This window comes from Nannospalax galili, unplaced genomic scaffold (assembly GCF_000622305.1).
Source record: "Nannospalax galili isolate Female #2095 unplaced genomic scaffold, S.galili_v1.0 scaffold936, whole genome shotgun sequence".
NCBI classification, from domain to species: domain Eukaryota; kingdom Metazoa; phylum Chordata; class Mammalia; order Rodentia; family Spalacidae; genus Nannospalax; species Nannospalax galili.
Window position 1 is genome coordinate 835822 of NW_008337142.1, and position 25360 is coordinate 861181.

Here is a 25360-nt window from a genome sequence, read left to right on the forward strand (position 1 = left end):
ACTCTTGGAGCCAGCACCTGGCTGAGAGAAAGCACAGAAGAGAGAAAACTCAGCTAGTTAGCCCAAGAGAGACAGCCCTTAGGTAGGAGCAGGACATTGAAGAAAGGAGGGGAGAAAAGAAAATAAGGGTTGAGGGTGAAGAAGGGGCGAGAAGGACAAGAAATGAGAAAGAGAGGACAAAGCTCAGGAGAAACAAATTCCCCTGAGCAGACTGTCCTGCCTTACTGTCATCCTGTAGGAAGTAAAACCAGTCCTTCAGGTCAGTGGATTCTTGGTTTCTACAAATGTGCAACTGATTGGTCTAGGACTGCGACAGACTTGTCATGTCCTGCTGTAACATGGTTCAGTGTGGAAAGTGGAAACCATATAGGGGTGGGGTACAGATACAGAATGTCTTAACCTTTTGGCCCTTTCCACTGTCACAACTCAAGTACATGCCAGTGAGCTGAAATTTTCATATTTTTTCTGCTCATTTTTTTTCACTTAAAGTATATCCATACTATGTGTCAGCAGCAGACATAGGAAATCTCCAAGTTTTCTTGGTTAAGCACTAAAGTTCTGCCTTTAGATATTTTACAGCACAGTGCAGTTCATATACTTATCCACTTTTGTTTTCTCAGCCTTTCTATGGTGTAGAGTGCCCCTGTGGTTTTGCATTCATATTACTAATAGTACTTGATTTTTTAAAATAATTATTTATTTGACATAATCGTGTAGCTCCAGCTGGCCTGGAATGCACTATGTAGATCAGGATGGCCTTGATCTGCCTACTTCTAGGGTGTGGGGATTAACAGAACTTGAAATCATGTTTACTGAGCAACTTACAACATGTGGGCTATTGTCAAGGTCCTGCAGATAGTATTTGACAATTTGATAGTTGAGTCCAGACAGTCTCACAAGCACTAACATTCATGTGGCGCATTTGCATATGAATTCACTATTTCCTTTAGGATTGCCACTTTTCACAAACTGGAAACTAAGTTTCAGGGAGGCTAAGCAGATTTCTTTACTCCCTCTTTTCCAATACTTAGTACTAGGTCTAAAGCTAGGGCTCCTGCTCTATATAGAGGGGTTAAGACACAATCTTTGGATGGTTTTCATTCAACTTAATGTGTCAGTTAAACAGTGTGAAGAAGCCATCCAGGAGTGACCATTCTGCAGAAAATTTCTCTGTTCTTTTCAACAAGTCCATAATTTTTCTAGGATAAAAGAAGCTTAAAAGGGACTGGAGAGATGGCTCAGAGGTTAAGAGATGGACTATTCTTCCAGAGGACCAGGATTCAATTCCCAGCATGGACATGGCGGCTAACAACTGTCTATAACTCCAGTTCCAGGGGATCTGGAGTCTTTCTCATCTCCACGGGCATTGCACTTACACACATGCAAACGATACATTCCTGCAAATAAAATAAAAACAACAAATAAAATATTTTAAAAGAGAGTGTAGGGGTTGGAGAGATGACTCAGTGGTTAAAAACACTGGTTACTCTTGCAGAGGACCTGGGATTGGTTCCCAGCACCCACATGGTGGCTGACAATTGTAGCTCCAGTTGTAGAGGCTCCAATGACATCTTCTGGCTGCTGCAGGCACTGCATGCATGTGATGCACTTACATACATGCAACAAAGCACTCAAACACATTAAAATTGAATTAAATAGATTTGAATTTTTTTAAAGACAGGGTAAGGCTGGGTTTAATCTGCAGTGCCACATAAACCAGATATGGTAGCACACATCTGTAATCCGGCAGTTGAAAGATAGAGATAGGAGGATCAGAAGTTTAATGTCTCAGGTCAGACTAAGCTGCATGAAACTTTGTCTTAGAAAAGTAGAATATTGAAATTTTCAAAAAGATAAATTATTACCTAGATGATAGATATTTATAAGTTCACTGTACCATTCTCCTCTACCCCTACTTCTTCCTGTCTTTGTTTTCTATTAAAAGATGCTCTTAGTAAACTTTCTCCAAATTGTACTCTCTGGAGCTTTGCCTTTCTAGAAAATATTCAAGGTCTTTACAGGTTTGTAGGACTGATAATACCCTTGGAACAAAGTTGTAAGTGTTATGTGAGGGACTTCATGAAAAGCACTTAGCAAATCCCTGCCTGCTCCATTTATTCCTTCTACAGGTCTTTATAGCTGACATGCTGAGTGTCTGCCATATTCCAGGCACTGTTTAGATGGTGATGTATTGAGGAGGGGTGGACCTGGCGTCCTCAATGTACTCATTGTTCTAGTGGTTTTAGCATTGTTAAAGGTTTTAAATGTAATTTAAACTTTTCATTCTCTTTTTCAGAGACAGCAAAGTAGAGAAGCAAAAGAAATATATCTCTTCAAACAAAAATCCCAGATACTATCATTTCAGATAAACTTTCTAAATTTTTTTTGACATCTCTTTCCATTTTCTTGTTTCAAGGTACTATACATTATTTTTCCTACAATTTATCTTTCCTGTAAACTTACCACTCCTTACCACCACTATCTTAAAGGAAGACCAGATTTTGACATCAATGTAAGTAGAACACAGTTTTGAATCCCATAAGTGCAAATTCCCTTATGTAAACTCCTTTGTGGGATATTAATATCTGAATTTGAATTTGAATGCTATTTCTGATCCAAGCTGTAGACCTGTCACTTCCCTTGTAAAAGATTTGCATTTCTTCAATCAAATCTGATAGAAGATGCTTTTTTGTTCATTTGTTTGTTTGTTTGTTTGTTCATTTGTTTTGAGACAGTGTCTCCCCTGTGGCTTCAACTGGCTGTAACTTGCTAGGTAGACTAGACAGGCCGCCATCTCGCAGAGATATGCTTGTCGCTACCTCCCCAGGGCTGGGATCAAAAGTGTGCACCACTGTGCCCTGCAGAACTTGCTTTCTATGGCTGCTATAGAGGTCAGTTATTAGCAATACATTTTGCTAATGGTTTGGTGTAGTTCCAGGTACATAATATACTGTAAAAGACAGCCTTTGGTGTGTGTGGGGCAGGGAGTATTATACTTGGCAGCTAAACCATCTGTTTGCTAACATATAGCATCCTGAGGCATTCAAGGCTGAAGCTGAAGGGAAAAAGTGGAATACTAGATCCTAGTTATTCTTTTCTTCCATTCAGTGTATGAAATCCGTGAAGATACTGTCATAACCTGAACCATTTTGAAATTAGAGTTTCAGCTGAACGTCTTTCATCTCTAATCCAACATGAGCTGTAAGAGGTGCAGGTCACAAAAAAAATCTCATTTGATGCATGACAAAACATGAAAATCGATTACTATTTGTCTCAGGTATGTCTGTATAACTACTGTCTGTAGTACACTTGGCTACCTTTAGTTAAGTTGCACAATTCTTCCTGCCAAGAAATGGCCTTATTGGGAATATTGCATACACTAAAATATCTCATCCACTTTATTCTCTATTTTGGTTGCTGACATAGAGCTGGAAGCTATCATACAAATTTCAGTCATATCAAGCAGCCTTTTATTTTATTTTTTTAAGCTATTGTAATATTGCCTGAAACAATAATGAGAAATGATCAAATGCACTGTGTTAGAGTAAGCTGTGAAAAAAAATACTATTTTGTATCATGGAAATGTTAGTATGGTTGGTGCATTGAATTTTGACAGACCATATTTGTATAGTGCTCTACAATTTGTAAAACAAAGTTTGTGTTTATTTATTCTTACCGTAACCTTGTCAGACAAGTAAGGAAATTTTTTTTAATTTTTATTGATTTACTTATTCTTATGTTATATGTATGCATATGTTGCCTGCATGTGTGGAGGTGCAACCTATGCATGGTATGCAGCCAAAATGTTGTGATCTTAGTACTCAAAGGCAGAGGGGAGAATATTACAAGTTAATGACAGTTTGGTATTCATTGTGTCTAAGAAAGAAAGAAAAGAAAGAAAGAATTAAGAAAGAAAGAAAGAAAGAAAGAAAGAAAGAAAGAAAAAGAAAGAAAGAAAGAAAGAAAGAAAGAAGGGAGGGAGGGAGAAGGAAGGAAGGAGGGGAAGGAAGGGATGGAGGAAGGAAGGAAGGAAGGAAGGAAGGAAGGAAGGAAGGAAGGAAGGAAGGAAGGAAGGAAGGAAGGAAAAACAATAAATGTCCTCATATCTATTCAGGAATCCTTTGAATAGTTGGGAGTCTATTGAATACTCCTACAGGGTGTGACCAGAATGCTTCTGGCAGCATTTAGAATCAGGCATGCCTTTTAACAGTTTCCATGCATGACCAGAACAACTTTATATTACCTTATATTCTTTTCCTAAGATTTACATATTTTATGTGTATGAGTTTCACATGCATGTATGTGTGTGCACCCCTGCCCAGCCAAGTGTATGTCGGGTCTTCCCACCTCAGTTTATGTAATCAAGGTAATCCCATACAAGCATGCCCAGAAGCCCATCTCCCAGGCCATTCCAGATTTTGTTAACAACTAAAGAAAACTATCAAAGACACTTACATTTTTTCATTGGGTATCTGCTATTTGATTAATCCTCCATAGTCCTTCCCCTCTTCCACTCCCCTGATTCTTAAGATGAAACCTTATGAAAAATGAGAACCATTGATGTAACGTTTACAATAGAATGTGTAGTCTAATGGAAAAAGATGAGACTGGACTTTGAAATTCAGATGCTTTCTTATTGACTATAAGGAAAATGTTCTATACCTTAATTCCTCCATCAAAAGGACATGAGACACCATTTTTGGTCCTATACATTTCATGGGATTTGAGTATTGTATATAGTAGAGAAAAGAATTTGAGTAATATCCGTAGTAGATGCTGGGTTAATCCAAATTTTAATTATTGATGGTAACCATGTTTTTATGACCACATAATTAGCTAAGTAATGGTTTTGTTTAGCATTTTTTAAAGTGGGTTTCTACATAAGTATATTTGTTTATTTGGGTTTGGGGGGGGGAGCGCAAAAGCCATGCAGAGGGAGATCAGAGGGCAGTTTTCAGGAGCCAGTTCTCTCCTTCCACCATGTTGGTCTGAGGCGTGGACTCGGGTTGACAGTGTTGGAAGCAAGCATCTTTACTCACTGAGCCATCTTACCACACTTGTTTAGTATTCAATGGTTATAAGCCATAGAAACATATTCTTGCACAATGAAACATACAACAGTGATATATACCTGATACTTGGAATCCTAGCACCAAGAGACTGAGACAAAAAGATTGTAAGATTCAAGTCTCTTAAACTACATAGTGAATTCCAGGGCAGCCTCAGCTAAATAATGAAACCTTACCTCATAAAAAGAAAAATAGGAAAGGAAAGGAAAAGAAAGGAAGGAAAGGAAAGGAGGGAGGGAGGAGGAAGGAGGAAGGAAGAAAGGAAGGAAGGAAGGGAGGGAGGGAGGAGGGGGAGGGAGGAAGGAAGAAGGAAGGAGGGAGGGAGGGAGGAAAGGAAGGAAGGAAGTTAATAAAAATTTTATTGTAACCCATCTTATGCTTGGTGGAGAAAAAAAATGATAATTCTGAAAATAATTTAAATGGCTGGAAACATACTACAGGAAAGGTGGTAGACTTAATCATCTGGGTTACAGTTGAGTTTTTCCAGCTGCACCAGTTGGAAAACTGTAATATGAGGAGCTTATGTGACTGGTGTGGTAGTAGCTGAGTTTGTAGTTTAAATCCCAAGTTAAATTGTTTAATTCTATTCATTAGTCTTTTGAGAATGATACTGAATTGCATGCTAAAAAGGGAAATAACGGACTAGAACTGCAGTCAGAGTTCTAAATAATCGAACATTTCTTTTTAGGTCACCAACGAAGAGAGGAATGACTCTAGTATTTCCCAAGTGAAGAAAAAATCTAGGGAAATATCAAGTGAGAGAGTCAACACTCAGAAACAAAAACCCCACTCACTTAAGTATGCTCTACAAGATCAGACACCTTCCCTAAATAAGACAATTAGTGTCACTTTGGCTACAAATCCGAAGAAAAATAAAAACATGAACTACCATCTCACATACAGAGAGACAGGTAGCATGTACAAAGGGCTGAAAACACTTAAAGTTGTTGAAGAAGAAATACAAAGACACCAAGACAAAGAAATGCTGGTGTGTGGCAAAGAAGCAATAGAAGGGTACATAAACCTGGGCATGCCCTTCAGTTGTTTACCAGAAGGCAGTCGTGTGGAAATTACATTTTCCAAAAAGAAACTCAAGCAGAAAGAAAATAACCCAGTTTTTGGTCGGCATGAACAGTCCTCCGTTGGCTGCATCAAATTTTATATTCATGCAGTTGGGAAGAATAAGAAAAAGATCCTGAAGTATAATGATCTTCACGAAGAGGGGAAGAAACTCTGTGTGTATGCCTTCAAAGGGGAGACCATCAAGGATGCTCTGAGGAAAGATGGCAGGTTTCATTCCTTTGTAGAGAATGACCACTGGAAACTCATTCATAATCTAGTCACCATGGTAGAAAACACCCAACCCGTTGATGAGTTAGAAGACAAGCTCTATCAGATTGAGATTGAGATGGTGAAGAGCCCTAGGGTAGCAACAGCAATTGCTCAGAAACCTGAGCTAGAGAAAAGTAAGACCTATGAGTTAAAAGAATACATTCTGGACGAGTATCCCTCATTGAAACAGGAACATGAAAAAATCAGAGCGCACATCAAGGAAAAAAGTAAGCAAAAAGAGAAAGAAATTTTATTACATAATGTGCATAGAACAAACTTCAGGAAACTGACAAGCAACTCTACTCCAGTTAAAGTGCGCAGATTTCTTTCACAGCTCAGCAACTCAGTTGGGTATCTAAGGTGGAACAACAATGAAAATGAGGGCTCTGCCACCTGCTTTGTTTTTACAGGATTGTACATTTTGACCTGTTGCCATGTAATCAATGACATTGTGGGCAAAGGCATAGAGCCAAGCAAGTGGGCAGCCATAATTAGTCAATGTGTAAAAGTGATATTTGACTATGAAGAGTTCCCAGTAAGAGAAGACAACTGTTTTTTCATTGAGTCTTGGTTTGAGATATCTGATAAAACTCTTGACTATGCCATCCTGAAACTGAAGGAAAATGGACAACAACCACCTGTAGGATTATATAATGGAATAGCTCCTATGCCACTTGGTGGGGTGCTATATATTATTGGCCATCCAAATGGAGACAAGAAATCTACTGATGATTGTGCTGTAGTACCTCTAGGTGAACGACAAAGGAAATATCAGGAACATGTTGTAGAAGGACTAAGTCCAAATATTCCTGTGCAGTCTCTGTATATGCACACCAAAAGAAGTTTTCCACCCAATATTAACAACCTCAACTTGGTTACCTATAAAACCACTTTTTTGAGTGGATCTTCTGGATCCCCAGTGTTTGATTCTGAAGGTTCATTGGTGGCCATGCATGCTTCTGGCTTCAATAATGTGTACTATCGTGATGCCTCCAGTGTCATCGAGTTTGGCTTTTCTATGGAAGCCATTCTGGCTGATATTCGGCAAAAATATCCAAAATGGTATAATGAGGAATGTGTAATTCTACACGATGTAGAAATGTTAAGTCTAGAGTCTTGAGAACTAGAATTCAAAGTATGTTCTAGCTTTAAGAGATCTATCTACGGCATTAGTACTCTCTAGGCAATGATAGAATTTTTATAACTTTTAAAGTGGTCAATTTCTGAAAAATAATTGATGTTTTAGGCCATTTCTTTTGTATCAGGAATTTTCCCAAGCTCATGCATAGGTACACAGATAAAAACATAGATATATGCATAGATACATAGGTGAAAAAGACATAGATTCATCAATGATTAAATGATAGACACATAAGTATATAGATTTGTAGATAATAGATATATAGGTGCACAGACATAAATATGGAGCTATTTATATACTTACTTTGTTAAGTACATGTAAAGATACATAGACCATAGAGCAGCAACAGTAATTACATAAACACACATGTATCAAAATTGTTGATCTAGGGGCTAGAAAGTTGGCTTAGCGTTCAAGAGCATGGGCTGCTCTTGGAGAAGGCCTGGTTCAATTCCCAGCACCCACATAACAGTTAAAAACTGTAACTCCAGTTCCAGGGGAGTCTGATGCTCTTCTGACCTCCACAGACATCACATGAAAATACACATACACATAAAAATAAAATTGAATATTTTAAAAACTGTTCACTTATATTAGATAGGAAACAATTTCTTTAGTAGTACATGCTCTATTCCTTCATAAAGTCTTTGAGTCAAGGCCTCTCCCACCCTCTCACCAATTGGGTGCAATTATTCACACATTTAAAGTATGCAAAGGATACTAAATTCTCTTGTGACAGCCTGCATTCATTCTTCCCATTGATCCCATGAGTTCCTAAACAATTGCATAAATTTGTATACTTTAAGGCTAATTCTTTGCACCTTACAGTTCTATTGCCTTTAGCAGGTGTGTAATGTCATGCATGTATCATCAGAGTACCGTACACAGCAGGTTGGCTCTTCTAAAAATTCCCTGCGCTTCATGTGATATATCCCTTGCCTCTCTCCTGAACCCTGGCAATCACGTAACCTTTTATTATCAGTTTCACCTTTCCCAAGATGCTATAAAATTGTAATCGTATGACATGTGCCTCTTAAGACTGACTACTATGCCATTAAAACTTTTGATTATTTGTGGTTTGAAAGTTCATCTCTCTTCATCAGTGGATAATACTGTATGGTATGGGTCTATGCCATTCAGCAGCAAGTCCACACCCTATGGAGGGCAAGTGTGATGGAGCAAAGACCACTCTAGGAGCACGTCAGATGGAAGAACTCAGCTTTATTTTTCAGCAGGCTGTATATATACACATAATCATCCAATAACATGAAAGAGCACTCTGTGGAGCAGTGGTAGCAAAGGTCATGCTGATCATGCGCTTACATCTAGCATTGGGGATCATGCACTGATCACGTGCCAGTCATGAGGAGGCAGGCCAATCAAAGCACAGTGGAAGCGTGATGCACTCTCAGGCCATCTGTGGGGAAAGGTGTGGAAGGAGGTGCGGCTATAGGGGGAGGGATGCCATGTTGATGGCGCAGTTTAAATTCTGGTGTAGGAAATGGGCCTAAACTATGAAATAGCCCTGGCAGGACTAGAATTTGGTCTACGAGTCCCCCTTTTTCCTTTATAAAAGCTGACAATGGTTAGGTGGAAGACCATAAAACCCTCCCTGAACACATAACATGTTTGGGCTGAGCTAAGGGTCTCGACCCTCCAACTCTGTCAAAGCCAAATATGTCTAGGCAGTAGCCTGCAGGGGTAACTGTTCATGAATGACTACTGCCAACATTGCTATTTGTTGACATTGATCCCTAATCTGAGCACACAACGCTCTAACACAGTAAAGCAGAATTATAATGGCCAATACCATTCTACCCCAAAACAGGGCCCTGAAGGGATTACTGAACTATGAACCAGTGGATTGCAAATGTCCTAGAAAATCCTGCATCAGAGAGGGTAAAGAGATGATATCAACCTGAGCATTATTAACACTGGTAGCTATACCAGTGGTACGTGCTGTAAGGTAGACCATCCTTTTGTCCCAAGTACCCCAGACATATTCTGACAGATTATGGGTTTCATTAAGCATAGCTACTGCAGTATTAAAGGAATCATTGGCAACCAAGAAAGGAGTAACACAGATGTGGATGAATCTAATACCACAAGGAAGACCCCATCATATGCAATATAGCCTCAAGGATAAAAGCATGAATGTCCTGTCTGAAAGTTGGCTATGTCTAGTCTGACATGTTCTAAAGAGAAGGCTGCTGAAGAAAGTCCCTCTGATGTAAATGCTAACAGATTGTTGAGCAACGAGGCTTGAGCTCCATGGTTGGTCAAGACCACCCCAGCAGTAACAGCGGAAGTCAGCAAAACCATAAAGGAAGTAATGCCAAGAATCAGCAGGCCCAAACTAAAATTATAGTTATTGAAAACACCATTATAGTAAAAGGAATGCAGCTCTGTTACACATGAACTGTTATTAGTAACATTGTCAGCAGATACATTGTCAAATTGGTATCTAAGGGAGAGTATAGATATGCTGAGTGCAAGGAGAAAGGGTCTCCAGTCAATGCCCCCAGGCCCCCAAGCGGAATATAGGTTATTTTTCAGGAGTGCTTGGATCCAGGTGGGCTGAGGATAGGTGCTAGTAGTTTGGCAGTACCAAGACCTATATGTAACATTTGGGGATCCATAATGGTGAATAGAGTAGTATGCTGAGCCTACCAGACCTGGGGATCCTATCAGTCAATATGATAGGGTTGTCCGGCAATTGCACCAGCCCCCAAGCCAAGAGGAGCCCCCTGGAGCTGGATTAGTCTCCCAGCAAGTAGGAACATGGGGTGGGGCAGACTTAGAGGGTCTGGAAGTGTTAGGAGGCTGAAAGATGTAATGTGAACTGGATCCTTCCAATTAGCATGAAATGCCTCCTAGGGTCCCAGGGATGGGCATAGGCTCCCTGGGTCCACAGTGAAATTAGGTGACATCCACCAGCAGGCCACCCCCGGCTGGTGCCGGAGGCGGAGATCTGATGGCGTAAGATTGTAAGAGCACTCCGCCAGTGGGCAGGCCCCAGCAAGGGGGTACAGCAATTCATTGCAAGAAATAGGCTGTGGTATGACATCCCAGCCATATGGCCAGATGGTAACAGGGTTGGGAATATACCCCCAGAGAACATAGGCATTGGTCTGCGAAGGTAGCAGAGTCAAGCAGGCAAGTCCCATGAGGTCAGTGCAGATACTTACCTCATTCATACTTACCTGTTGGGCATGAAACTTCAGTCTGGGCCTCCTCTGTCTTTTTCTTTTGGCTTTTTGAGGGCTGATAGTTTTTGAAACTGTTTTTGAAGCCATCAGAGGCAACGTCGCTCTTTCTGAGACATCCTGGGAGGGTCCATGTCCTGGATACAGCAAGAGGGGGGTTGCCTGGCCAGGGCAGTTCCCTTAAATTTTGGGCAGCTTCTCAGAGTCGACCTTTACTCTGAGGGAGCCGGAGGATCAGGACCCGCCAGGATATCAGAATCCAAATCCAGGTGTAAAGGAACATCACCAATAGTATCTCTTGTACCGGAGTCATAAAACTGGTGAACTAATCTGGTTGGGACCCAGACAGGTGCCGAGCCATCCTGCAGGAAAACACAAGCAAATCCTTGACCGCTGGTGAGCAGGGGATCAGGCCCTCTCCATAGACCTGACAGTGGGTCTTTCCAGTGCACTAGGATGGGTGGGGCTTACTGCACTTCCCCCCAGCATCAAACTATCACAGGCTGGGGGTGTTTGTCTTGTGAGCTAGCAGGAATGTTAAGTATGTTTAGTGTAAAGAGGGCCAGAGACAGCTGCCACCTGAGCGGGGGAGATTATTCTGAGTTTTTTGTAACAGTTGTTTGAGGGTACGGTGGGCCCTTTCAATAATTCCTTGACCTTGGGGAGTATATGGTATCCCAGTTATATGATTAATGTGCTGTGTTTGACAAAACTGAGAAAAGGCCTGGCTGGTGAAAGTGGAGCTGTTGTCTGTTTTAATTTCTGTTGGTTTTCCCATGATGGCAAAGCACTGTAAGACACGTTTCTTACGGTCTTTGGTTGTTTCTCCAGTATGAACCATGGCCCATATGAATTTTTAATAGGTGTCTATGATTACGAAAATGATTTTTTGTCTCCCCAAAGGGGGGCAGTGGGTAGCATCCATTTGCCAAATGACATTGGACTTGAGACCTCTTGGATTGACTCCTGCTGGTTGAAGGCCAGGGTACAGCACAAGGGATTGGCAATTTTTACATGTTTTTAGTATGATGGCAAGTTGATCCTTGGGAATCTGAGGATAGAGTGCTTGAAGACCCTTAAAATTAATATGTGTGAGTAAATGGAGGTCTCCAGGAGAAGGAGGAGGGGGCAGAATGGCCAAAGAGGCCCCCGATGCCAAAGCATCCATGGTGGCATTGCCATCATTAATAAACCCTGGGATATTTTGGTGACCTCAGACATGTTGGATAAAGATGGGTGAGAGAGCCTGAGGAGAGAGCTAAGCTGTAGCATTAACACAGAAATCAGAAATAGGGTTGGAGTCTAGCCACACTTGGGCATGTGGTATCTGGGGGATGAGGTTGGCAGCATACAAGCTATCCGTGGAAAGATTAAGAGTCAGGGACAGCCCGTAGGGCCAAAGTAATAGCATGTCACTCTGTGGCTTGTGGTGAGCCAACAGTTGGTTCAAAAATCTGCTGTGAGGGCTCCCGGGCCCCCAGGGCAAATATAATAACTGCAACACCAAAGGCACCACCATCAGTGAAGATGTATCCGTCTACCAAGGGTTCCCAGGCAAAAAGTTTGAAGGGAGACCAATGAAGCCTAGGAAGACTAGCAGCCCATTGGGTATTTGGATAATGGATGTCAGTCTGTCCTAAATAATCTAGGAGGGCTAGGGCAATTCAGGCATGATGTTGGAATAGCCAGGACAGGTCCTTTTCTCTAAAAGGCAAGACAATGATGTCTGGCTATTTTCCCAGTACTTCCTTAACCCTAGTGCACCCTGCCATTATTAAGTTGGCCAGCTGATCCATTTCTGACAGGGCTCGGTGCCAGAGTCCAGCTCCAGCTGAGTCCGGGGCCTGAAGGGGTGAAGGTAACTGCAGCCGTAGAATTGACTATACCAGAAACCACAATTGCAGTTCTATTAGAGGCTGTTGACTGACCCGCTCAGAAGAGGTCAGCCCAAATATCTTCTTTCTTTTTCTTTTCTCTCTCTACTTCTGAAAAAACAGCCTTCTACAACCTTTATTTATAATTAGAAAGCTTACAATAGCAGTAAAGCATCAGACCATAAATCAAACCATGAGTTTGCACAGTATTTCTAAGTGTATAATATTTTTCAATAATCACAGTAAAAGGAAAGTACAAAGTTCAGTGATTAACCTTTTCTTAACATAGCCAAGCAATGTCTTCATTGTTTTCTTTATAGCCTTGAGGTTTCTATTTTACCATAGAAGTGTAAGACAGCCTGTCCCCATTTGCCCTTTAATTCTTTGAATTTAATATTTACAGGTAGGTGTGTATATTTGAAAAAATTATTTTTCTCACCGGAATGGGAATAAGCAACTCTTTTTATTTATTGTCTAACCAATTTTCCAATTTATCTTTTTCCTCTCCCTTTTGCTATTTCTTCCTGAACGGTTTATATTCTTTGAGTCACAGAACATTTTGTATTTGAGTCATATGATTATTTTCTCTATTTCAATATCCTTTATTATTTTGTTGCCATTTATCTTTAAGGGCTTTTTGAATTGCTTTTAGTCTTTGTAAAAGAATAGGCAATTTTTCTTCAGAGGTCATGCACCACCAGCAGATAGATGACTTAGCTAATCTTTCTATCCAAGAGGGAGTTTCCCTAAGCCACATAGTTTTTCTTTATACCAAAATTTAGTTTCAATAGTTCCTTGTTTAGGGTTAAAGTCATAAACTCCTGTAAAAGGCAACAGGGCATCTATTGCATGTGATCTTTTCCTTTTGGGGGAAACCAAGGCTCATTATTGATCACAAATGCAGGTCCAAATGAAGTCATAGTCATAGGAGGAAGTCATCTATCTTACTACTTTCATTTTGTTTCAGTGACATAATAATTCTGCTAAAGGCAGAGATTTCCCCAGTTTAGTTTCCCATTCCATCATCAGAGTTGGTTATCAGAATACTTAAAGAAGAGAAGATTATACAAATTACAAAAACCAGGAGTAACTGGGGAAGGGATATGCACCAAAAGAGTAGTGGTCATCGGCTTTTGGCTGGAACTTTGTCAAACAGCACTCTTGCCAAGAACCAAGGAACTGTTGAAGCCAGCAGCTTGGGGTGCCCAGCGATAGGTGTATGGAGCCATTCTAGAATCTGTTTGCTCTGAGTGAGAAGCCCTACAGATGTAAGGTGAGTGTTAAAAGCTGAATTTGGAGTTGAGGGTCATAGCAACCCATCTGGGTGTGTTGTAAAGCAGATTGGATTTTTGCTATGGCTTGTCTAGCCTCAGAGGAGAATTTTAGGCAAGTACAGAGGCAACAATTCAGTGGTAGTGATATTAAGCCAAGGACGTAGCCAATTAACTTCCCCCCAAAAGGCCTGGAGGCCCACAACCTTGAGGGGAGAAGGGAGGGAGATAGTGGGTTTCATGGGCCTGAGATTGTTTAAATGTATTTCTGTGCCCAGGAAATGAAGGGGGTAGACTCTTTGGATCTTGTCCATGGCCATTGATAGGCTATGAGCACTAAGGCCCTTGATTAGAAGGGGGGAGATTTTGTTTGAATAATTCTGGAGTGTCCAGAAGAAACATGAGGTCATTCATATAATGGTAGACCTCTATGTCCCCCTGGAGAGCAGGGCAAATGTGCCTGATGGTGTGCAACACAGCTTCTTGACACATGATAGGGCTGTTTGCCATGCCTTGAGGCAGACATCTCCACTCAAACCTAGGACAGGGGCCTCTGATATTGGGTACAGGGATAGAAAGGGCAAAGCATTTTGTATCCCTGGGGTATAATGGAATTGTATAAAAGCAATCCTTGAGATCTAAAATTATAATAGACTTATCCATGGGTATAAAAGCCATGGACAGTGTCCCTCTCTGGGAAGTTCCCCAAATAACCATGGAAGTATTAACTGCCCTAAGGTCCTGAAGTAGGAGCCATTTTTCCGACTTCCTTTTGGTTGGGAAAATGGGCATGTTCCATGGGCTTCAGGAGATTTGTAGGTGACCCAGGGCAAGTTGTTGCTGGACCATGTTCTGGACAGTTGTGAGTTTGTCCCCATGAAGCAGCCATTGATCAACCCAAATGGGCTCCTCTGAGCACCATTCAAGGGCTGGCGTCCTATAAACATCAATGGCTGTTAGAATTGAGTTAATCCTCTTTATGAGCTTGCCTCAGATTTTTGTCCTCCCAAATCCAATCATAAAATACCCCATCATCCTTAGTAATGACCATGCCCATTTGGCTCTGTATATCTTGCCCCAAGAGGTTCGTTGACAAGCCCTCAGCCACCAGGGGCTTACATTTTCCTGTGTTACCATTGGGGTCCTCCCATATTACCTAATCTCTACATTGCCAAGCCTTCTGCTATCCTCCTACCCCAGCCAGGATGGGACCCGGTATCAGGGGCCAAGTAGAGGGGACCTCTGCTCATCTAAGGACGGTTTCATCAGCCCCAATGACCAAAAGACACTTAAACCACTTGCCATTGAAGGTTAGGGCTATTTTGGGTCTTATGTCTTCCTCCAATGGAAGGTCCAATGAACCTTGGCTGCATGGGGTTTGGTCCCATATAGCCAGGTGACCCCCCCCCCTTTTTGTGACAGGGCTGGGGGTTGCCCCCAGTTAGTTTAAAGGCTTGCCATCAATGTCATATTTGGATTAGCAATTCCTCTTCCAATGGAACCCCTTTTTGCATCTTGGGCATTTGGAGGGAGGCAGTTTGGACACCCCAGGTTGAGGATTACTTGAGGCCTCAAGGCACTGTTTTACCCAGTGTTGTTTCTTTTTGCACTTAAAACAGATTCGGTCTTCCCTGGCTGCAGGGGTCATAGCTGTCATGGCCTTGGCCAGGGCAGTTGCCTGGACCTCTGATGTATAGGTGGAGGTTCCAAAATCCTGAATGGCTAGCAACCAATCCCCTATCTCACCGTTTTGGAGCCCAGCACAAGCCATCTTACATTTCTTTGTCATGACTTCCCTTACACCTCTTGACAGCTGAAGACACCCTATCTACAAATTCGGCAAAGGACTCTGAAGACTTTTGCTTCATCTGGATAATGGGTGTAACTCTGTAATCTTTTGGAGGCATTATAGAGTCCCAGATGTGAAGAGCGCAGTATCCGAATTGATCAAAATATTCTGGCAAGCCCTGGGTCTGAATTGCCAGACTGCTGAATGTCCTGTCCCCTAACAGGGCATCCAAAGTGACTGGGATGTTATTGTTATGATTTCAGCAGGCCTGTTGGTCACACTCATCCTGGAATATGAAGCCCATTGTAAGTACAGTGGTCCTGGAAGGCAGGCTCTTGCTATGTCTTTCCAGTTTGTAAGTGTATTGAGCCAGACTGAGAGATCGTGAAGAATTCCCTTTGTCCAATGAGTCTGTAGCCCATCCTCCTTAACTGCCTTCTTCAATTCAGTCAGTACCTATGGGGAGTGAGGATACCATGGCAGGGGGCATTGAAGACTAGGGACCAGATTTGGGTGCAGCATGGCAGTGGGGGGTGGGGGTGGGGGTGTTGTAGAGCTTGAGGTTTGGTACAGTGACATTTCCGGACTTCGCATTGGAACAAGGTGGCTCCCTAGTCGAACACTTCCTGCCTGCTTGGTTTTGTTGTGGCATAGCAAGGTCCTGGCCAGCCATGCCCTTTGTGGCTTGCCATCTTAGTGGTCTCCCAGGACTCAGCCTGTTCCTTACCCTTTTCCCTAGCCAACATGGTATAAAGGGAAGAGTCCCTAGCAGGACATTCAGAGGTTGCCCCCGCCAAACATTGAAGGATAGCAGCTACAGTAGGATAGAATGGGGAGAGAGAAAACTACAGCCCTGGTGTACTTTCGCTTTTTTGGCAAGCATCAGGACTGGCGCCCAGACGTCCTGGTGGAAGATTGGGGAGCCATCTAACCAAGGGGCAAGCTCGGTAATAGTTTTCCAAATGTCTTGATCCTGAGATTTGCTGACCTGGATTCCTCGTGACTCCAGCAGGGCAGGGAAGCAATTTATCTGAGGGTTAGCATGCAGCGAGGTAGAGTTACCCATAGTTGGGATCACTTACCCAAAAAAATCAGGCTTGCTCTGGCACCCATTGTGGACCAATGGTAGCAAAGGTCATGCCGATCATGTGCTTACATCTAGAATTGGGGATTGTGTGCTGATCACGAGCCAATCATGAGGAAGCAGATCAATCAAAGTGCAACCAAAGCATGATGCACTCTCAGGCCATCTGTGGGGAAAGGTGAAGAAGGAGGTGTGGCTATGGGGGGGTGCCATGTTAATGGCACAATTTAAATTCTCATACAGGAACCGGGCCTGAGCTATAAAATGGCCCTGGCAGCGCCAGAATTTGACCTACAGTATGGATTTATCATAATTTATTTAGTCACCTTTTGAAAGATCTCTTAATTGCTTCCAGTGTTCAGTGATTATGAATGAAGCTACAAACCTCTGGATTCTGGTTTTTGGTTTTCTTATGGCATATATTTTCAACAACAACTAAGATGTATAATCTAGAAATTCTACACTAAGACAGCATCTCATTTTGTAAAAATCTGACAGAAAACTTGGCAGAGTGGACCTGGAGATGATACTCTCTCTTCCCCTGCACACAGTTGAGGAGACCTGTAGGCCTTGGCAGTTCATGCTGAATCATGCTAGGAAAACAATGTAGCGAGCCTGAGTTTGGGTCAATTGTAGCCCAGGAAGCAAGGGAGACCCCGACAAAGCAAAATGAGAGAAATCTAGAAAAGAGAGGCCAAAATCTAAGAAGGCTAAGAATCAACAGAAGGAATGGAAGAGTGTTTCCCTCAAAGCAAAACGGTTAAAAAGAAAGCAGGACCTTCTGAAGATGACACAAATTTTCCTAAATCCAAAAAGGACCCCCCAAAAGCAAGAGCTTCCACCTTAAGATGACACAGCTGTGCTCAAAACCAAAGCTGCCCAAAAGAAAAAGAAGCCCCTTGAGAAGGCTGCCTCTGCCAAAACCAAAGAAATAAAATCGGAAAAGCCTTCTGAAGAAGACATAGGTGCCCTAAGGTCCAAGGAGATGAAGAAAGGAAATGACTCAAATGGAGAAGTTGGAGAGAAAAGCCCCAAGCCAAAGACTGGGTTATCTCATTCCCAATCCAACTCCAGTGCCAATGGAGTGACCCACGGAGAAAGCAGTAGTGAGACAGAGCAGGAAATATCTGTGGAACACAAAGAAGTAGCTTTCTCGCATTTTCCCATATCTGAAGAGATTGTTAAACTTCTCAAAGCTCATGGGGTGAACTTAATATTTCCTATTCAAGCAAAAAAAAAAAAAAAAAAAAAAAAACATTGCACCATATGCACAGCAGGAAAGACTTAATTGCCCAGCCACTGACAGGAACTTGGAAGACATTTTCCTTTGCCATCCCTTTGATTGAGAAATTTCATAACCACCTGCAGAATGGCAAGCAAAGTCAAGCATGCTGTCCTGCATGAGGTTGACCAGATGTTGGATATGGGTTTTGCTGATCAAGTGGAAGAGATTTTGTGTGTGGTGTACAAGAAAGATTCTGAAGGCAATCCCCAAACATTGTTTGTCTGTGCAACTTGCTCGTATTGAGTATTTAATATTGCTCAGAAATACATGAAATCTACATGTGAACAGGTGGATTTAATTGGTAAAAAGACTCAGAAAACAGCCATCACTGTAGAGCACCTGGTTATTAAGTGTCCCTGGAACGTGGGGTCAGCAGTTATTGGGGATGTGATTCAAGAGTACAGTGGCCATCAAAGGTGCACCATCATCTTTTGTGAAACCAAGAAAGAGGCCCAGAAGCTGCCCCAGAATGCATGCATAAAGCAGGATGCCCAGTCCTTACATGGCAACATTCCACAGAAGCAAAGGGAAATCATCCTGAAAGGCTTCCAAACTGGCAGTTTTGGAGTTTTGGTGGCAACTAACACTGCTGCAAAATGGGCTAGACATCCCTGAGGTTGATTTGGTTGTACAAAGCTGTCCACTGAAGGATGTGGAATCCTACATTGATCGCTCTGGCTGGACAGATAGAGCAGGAAGGACAGGGATTTGCATCTGCTTTTACCAGCACAAAGAGTATCCATTGCACAAGTGGAGCAAAAAACAGGAATTAAATTTAGAGGGGTAGGAGTTCCTTCTGCCACCGAAATGATAAAAGCTTCCAGCAAAGACGCCATTGGGTTGTACGTTCTGTGCCCCACTGCCAGTGGCCACTTCAAGTAGTCAGTTGAGAGACTGATAGAGGGAAAGGGAGCTGCAGAGACCCTGGCAGCAGCACTGGCTCACATTTCAGGTGCCACATCGGTCAACCAGCACTCCTTGATTGATTCAAAAGCAGGCTTTGTGACCATGATCGTGTGGTGCTCAACTGAAATGCCCAACATTAATTATGCTTTGAATATTTGTACTGAGAGCCTACCAGTGGTCTCAGAGAAACTGAGAGATAGGGCTGAAGTGAACTAGATGGAAAGGTAGATGAGACTCACTGGAAATTTCAGTGATTCTTCACTCCACTTGGACTGAGTTATGTGCTGGACATTTTGTGTTACACGACGAGATGTTTCTCTTACTCTCTGTGTCATTTCCTGAGGCTATAGTAGTGGACTACAGCTCAAATACAGTGTGATCACTGTAGTTAGTTATGAACAAAATGAGTAACTGTTTTTGAGTAACTCTTTTTTAAAAATATTATTTGTATAACATTCCCATTAGTTTATCCCAAATATATATGTGTGACCATGTCTTTCAATACCTGTGGAGGTCAGAAGAGGGCATCCCATCCCCTGGAACTGGAATTATGGGTGGTTGTTGGATGCCATGTGAATGCTGGGAACCAAACCCAGATCTTCTGCAAGAACAGCCAGTGCTCTTAACCACTGAGCCATCTCTCGAGCCCCAAAGAATGTTTTTGAGACACCTGCATGACCATGTTCATTGCAACTCCCTTCACCAAAACAAGGAAATAGAACTAGCATAGATGTCCATCAACTGACAAATGGATAATCAAAATGTGGTACATAATGGAATTTTATTCAATGATAAAAAGGATGAACTTTTCAGGAAAATGAATGGATCTAGAAAATATTTTACTGTGTGAGGTAATCAGGCCCAGAAAGAAAAACACCATATTTTCTTCCTTATATAGGAATCCTAGTAATGAACTTTTAGTTTGCTTAGCATTGTATGCTAGTAAAAGCCAGAATTGCAGAAAGTGGCCATTAAAAGGAGGGAGGGGGATATTAGAACATATCCGACATAAAAATGGAGAAAGGGAATACTAGGGAAAGGTCTAAACAGGGAGGGATGTCAAGGATAGGGAAGAGGAGGGAGAAGGAAGGAAGGAACACAACCAAAACTAGAGATATATGAAAAAGCCATATGGAAATCTATTTCATACGCTAATTAAAAGATACAACCTGAAGAACAAAAGAATTCAAACGGAGGTCCTCCCCAAAGCTGGACAATGCTCCTCCCTGAAGCCATGGTTTATTTAAAAAAAGAATCCCACTGCTAGGTATGGGTCATCTCTCTATGAGTTGTTGACCAGGAAGGCCCCAGAGACCCCTAAAGTAATACAACCTATGGCCATTGCTCTTGGTTGCCCACTAGAACTTGATAGTAAAACCCTATTGGTGAAGACACTACAGACTTTGGTCACAGTGATACAGGGGAGGATAGAGGGTTCTTACTGGCTTCCCTAGAGGGTTCTTAGTCTCATTCATGAAAGAGTTTAAGAATGGACTCAAATGGGAGCTTCACAACAATTTTATTAGAATTTAAATAAAACTCCTCAGGGCAGGCAAGTTGTGAAGTTCAGCAGCTGCCTTGAGGAAGAGAATGGAGAGAAGGAAAAAAGCCATGAAACCATGCTGGATCAGAGCCTATATGGAGTTCTGATACATTGTGGGCTGTCCTAGTTTGTTTCTTCATTGCTGTGACAAAATACTCTGACCAATACCAACTTGGGGAGGAAAGAGTTTATTCAGCTTACATCTCCCAGGTCACAGTTCATCTGGGAGCCCAAGGTAGGAACTCAGGGCAGGAACCTGGAGGCAGGAGCTGGAGCACAGGCCATGGAGGAATGCTGCTTATTGGCTTGCTTCCCTGGCCCCCGCTCAGGCTGCTTTCTTATGGAACACAGGCCCTCTGCCCAGGGGTGGCACCACCCACAGTGGGCTGGGTCCTCCCACATCACTCAACAATCAAGACACACCATGGACATGGACATAGGCCAGTCCAATGAAGTCAATTCCCCAGCTGAGGCTCCCTCAACCCAGGTGTGTCGAGTTGACACTAATGCTATCCAGCACAATTGACCCTTTGTCAACTTGACACACAAACATATCGTTATTCAAGCATAACCTTTCCAATTCTTGTCCCCAAGACACAATATTAACATTAATATCACAACATAAGACAGTACAACCTAAAAACCCCACAGTCCTTAAAATCCAAACACTTAAAAGTCTGTAGTCTCTTTCAAAAGTCTCTTAACTGTGGGTGGGCTTCTGTAAAATCCAAAACAAGTACTGTCTTATTTCAAAGGGAAGAATCAGGTACACCTAAGCAAAACCAAAGTCCAGCAAAGTAGCTTGAGGCTGGACATCTGGGATTCACTCACAATCTTCTGGGTGCCAAAGGGTTCTGGCAGCTCCACTTCTCTGACTCTGCTGTCCACAACACACACACAGCTTGTCTCACAGACCCAGGCCAGCTCCATTCCACACCCACTGCTGTCCTTGGTAGTCATGCCATGGTCCTGGCATCTCCAAAAAGCTAGGGTCTCCACTGAAACTGAGGCTACACCTTCAACAATGGCCTCTTCTTGTCTCTTGGGGTGCAAAGCCTGAAGATGCACTTTCACCTATGGCCCTTCCTGGCCTCTCACAGTGCCAAGCCTCGGCTGCTCTCTGTGACCCCTTCACACTTTCAACACCAGAACCATGCAGGTGACTCTTACACATTACCAAGTCCTGTTTCTAGCTTGGGATGGAGGCTCTGGTCCCCTCTGTATGCTGATCCTGAGGAAATATCTCCCAGAAGATTTCACTTCAGTGATGCTGGTCTCCTGTTACTTACAGCTGATTTTTCAGCCCCAGCTAACCAGCATCAATTGTGCCAATAAAGCAAAGGTTTTGCTTCAGGTTCTGGTGTCTTCTTAATCACAGCTGATTCTTCAGCCCCAGCCAACCAGAACCCACAGATTCTCAATCCAAATTCTCACACGAACAGCCGTGATAGTCTCTGCTTCCCTTTGAAGCTCCACAAGCCAGGCCCCCATTGTTCATAGCTCTTTCAGCATAAGTGTTCCAAGGTCCACAGCAACAAACTCTAAGCATTCAATGGCTTTTCCATCCAAAATTTCCAAACACTTCCACAATCCTCCTTAAAACACCAAGGTCAGGTCTGTCACAGCAATACCCCACTCTCGGTACCAATTTCTGTCTCAGTTTGTTTCTTCATTGCTGTGGAAAAATACTCTGACCAATACCAACTTGGGGAGAAAAGAGTTTATTCAGCTTACATCTCCCAAGTCACAGATCATCAGGGAGCCCAAGGTAGGAACTCAGGGCAGGAACCTGGAGGCAGGAGCTGGAGCACAGGCCATGGAGGAATGCTGCTTATTGGCTTGCTCCCCTGGCCCCTGCTCAGTCTGATTTCTTATGCAACACAGGCCCACCTTCCCAGAGGTGGCCCCACCCACAGTGGGCTGGGCTCTCCCACATCACTCAACAATCAAGATGCACCATGGACATGGCCACAGTTCAGTCCAATGAAGGCAATTCCCCAGCTGAGGCTCCCTCAACCCAGGTGTGTCAAGTTGACACTAATGCTATCCAGCACATGGGCTAACAAACATATGTCGAGGAGAAGGAAGCTTTAGAGAAAAAGTAAAGATATATAGGATGCTGGAGTGGTCCAATTTGTTGGACCCTTAGAAAAGGGATATGAAGAAGTGAAGGAATGAGATTGTGCTTTTTTGAAGGATTCAGAAAAATAGACAGGACTTATGAGTCCTCAGGTCTGCAACTGGGTCCACAAGCACTGAACTAGGAAGCTTTACAGGTGAGAGGGAAGGGATGCCTTAGTATCCTCTCTATCCCATGTTCTACCAAGTTCCATGAGCCTTAGGTGTAGAGGTTCCATTGTCGATGTGGCACTTAGAGCTGGGCATCTCACAGACACTTATTCTCTGTGTGTGACCAGTTGTGGAACTCTGTAATACTCTCCATCTGTTGTAAAAGGATGCTTCTTTGATGAGTGGTGACAGGCATACTTGTCTGTAAATATAAAGATCCATATTAACAAACAGTAAGAAATTATATTTGTCTAGGGATATGATAGCAGTATGGTTTTCTTAGGATCTATGACCTCTCTGGTCATGTGTATTTGGCTATGTTTACAGTGCCACACATGAGTTCCCTCCCATGGAGAGGGCTTTACGTTTGATTAGTAGCAGTTGATTACACCCATAAAAGTGCCTCTACTGAACCGCTATAGTTTCTTGTGCTGGTCATTACTGTGGTTATTGGACTTTAAAGAGATGCACACAGAAGGCCACAACTGGCCATAGTATACAGAATAAGAAACTGCAGAGTGCATGTCCCTGGATAGGACTCCTATATTAAACTACATCCACCCATGGCTCAGGGACCATTATGGAAGAGGGGTGGAAACATTGTAAGAGGCAGGGTTGGTGTATGAACATAAGGAAATAGAGTCTTCAGGCCTCTGGGAATTTGCTCATATGAACTTCCAACAATGGTTTCACCATGCACAAGACCCATGCACCCATGCAAACTCAATCAGATGAAAACCCAACATAGAACTGGGGAAATGGGCAGCAGGCTCCAACCTTAGCTGAAGAACTATTGGCAGCTGATTACTGCTTGGTGAGGGTGAGTAGATCGTCTAAGGGAGAGACTCTAGATAGGCTGGCTAGACTCCAGTGAATGAACTTACACTGAGGGACAGCTGGGTACACAAACTTGACTCAATAATATATAAGACAGACTGCATGAAATCTGGTAGTGTGCAGATGGGGGTATAAAAATGATTAAGATGTTCTGCACAAAGTGCAGAAAATTTCAATAAAAAATATACATTGGAAAAAACGGTTCCAGGAGGCAGGGAATTTAGGAAGGAAAAGTTCACTATTTCACTGATGCACTAGGTATTCTGCCCATCTATTTAGCATAACTTAGGCGAGGCTGCCTTCCTAGGGGTGGTCAGCAAAGCTGGAAAGGTGAGTCTTCCATCAGATACACTGAAGATTTTATATTTTGACCAGTTAATCTTATGGTGCCAACTGGAATAGCTGTAGCACCCCCTCTAAGACTCGAGGAACATTGGGGAAGAGGGGACACAAAGAATTTAAGAGCCAAAGATAGGGAAACATGCAGTAGAAAGATGTTCTCTGTTAGCTGGGTGTTGTGACGCATGCCTGTAGTCCCAGCACTTGGGAGGCAGAGGCAAGCAGATCTCTGTGAGTTCAAGTCCAATCTGGTCTACATAATGATTTCCAGGACAGCTGGGAGTACAGGGGGACCCTGCTTCAAAAAAACAAAAAAAAAAAAAAAAAAAAAGATGTCCTCTGGACATGACGTAGCTGGCGCACTTCACTTTGCTCAGTACAGCTGTGGTTATCTTCACAAGACTTACACACAAGATTGGGTCCATCAACATTTTTTCATGGATGAGGGAGGAACCCATGAGGCCTCACCCCTCCCACGGGGACTATTTTCAACTACTGAGTCAAAGAGGGAGGAGTGTTTCTTTTTAAAATTTTTTAATCTTATTTATTTATATTTTATGTATATGAGTGTTTTGCCTGCATGTATATAAGTGCGCTACATGCATGCAGTGCCTGTGGAGGCCAAAAGAAGGAGTCCCCTGGAACTGAAGTTATGGACAATTGTTAACCACTATATGGGTGCTGAGAATCAAAACTAGGTCCTCTGCAAAAGCAGTCAGTGCTCTTAACTGCTGAGCCACCTCACGAGCCCCAGTGTCACTCACTTTCTTTGTTGCTGTAGTCACAAATACATTGTCCTGGCTCCCATGAACAGCTTCTCATGTATGCTCAGGCAAGTAATTTTAATTAAACTCCTTGAGTTATATAGGAAAAGAAGACATGAAAGTAAGAGGGTTCATTGAGAAGAAGGGTGCCAGTGTGAGGCAGGAGCTGAGGAAGAGGAAGGGGGTTGAAGAAAACTAAAATTCATTATATAAATGTGTGAAACTGTCAAGCATCTTAAAAATTGGGAACATTGTTTTCATAGCTGTTTGCACTTGTTTATTTTTACTCTTTATTTATTTATTTATTATTTATTTGTACCTCTGGTTAGCCTGGTTACATTATTTTCAGATCCCATATTTGCAATTTTGCCTGCTCTCTAAGATTAGTTTGAAAATACCTCCAAATCAAGTCTTTGCACGCTTTTCCCTCATTGGCAACTTTACACACAGAACTGTTTGAATTGGCTGCGGCACCCATTCCTAGGGGAGGTAAACCAAAGCCCAGCTCCAACTTCTCAACCTTCATACTACAAACAACTGTCCTTCACACTACACAGTACTGCAAGTTCCTGAGTATGAGAGGATTCCCTCATGTCTGGTAGCAACTTCTGTCAATCAAGTGATAGATGTA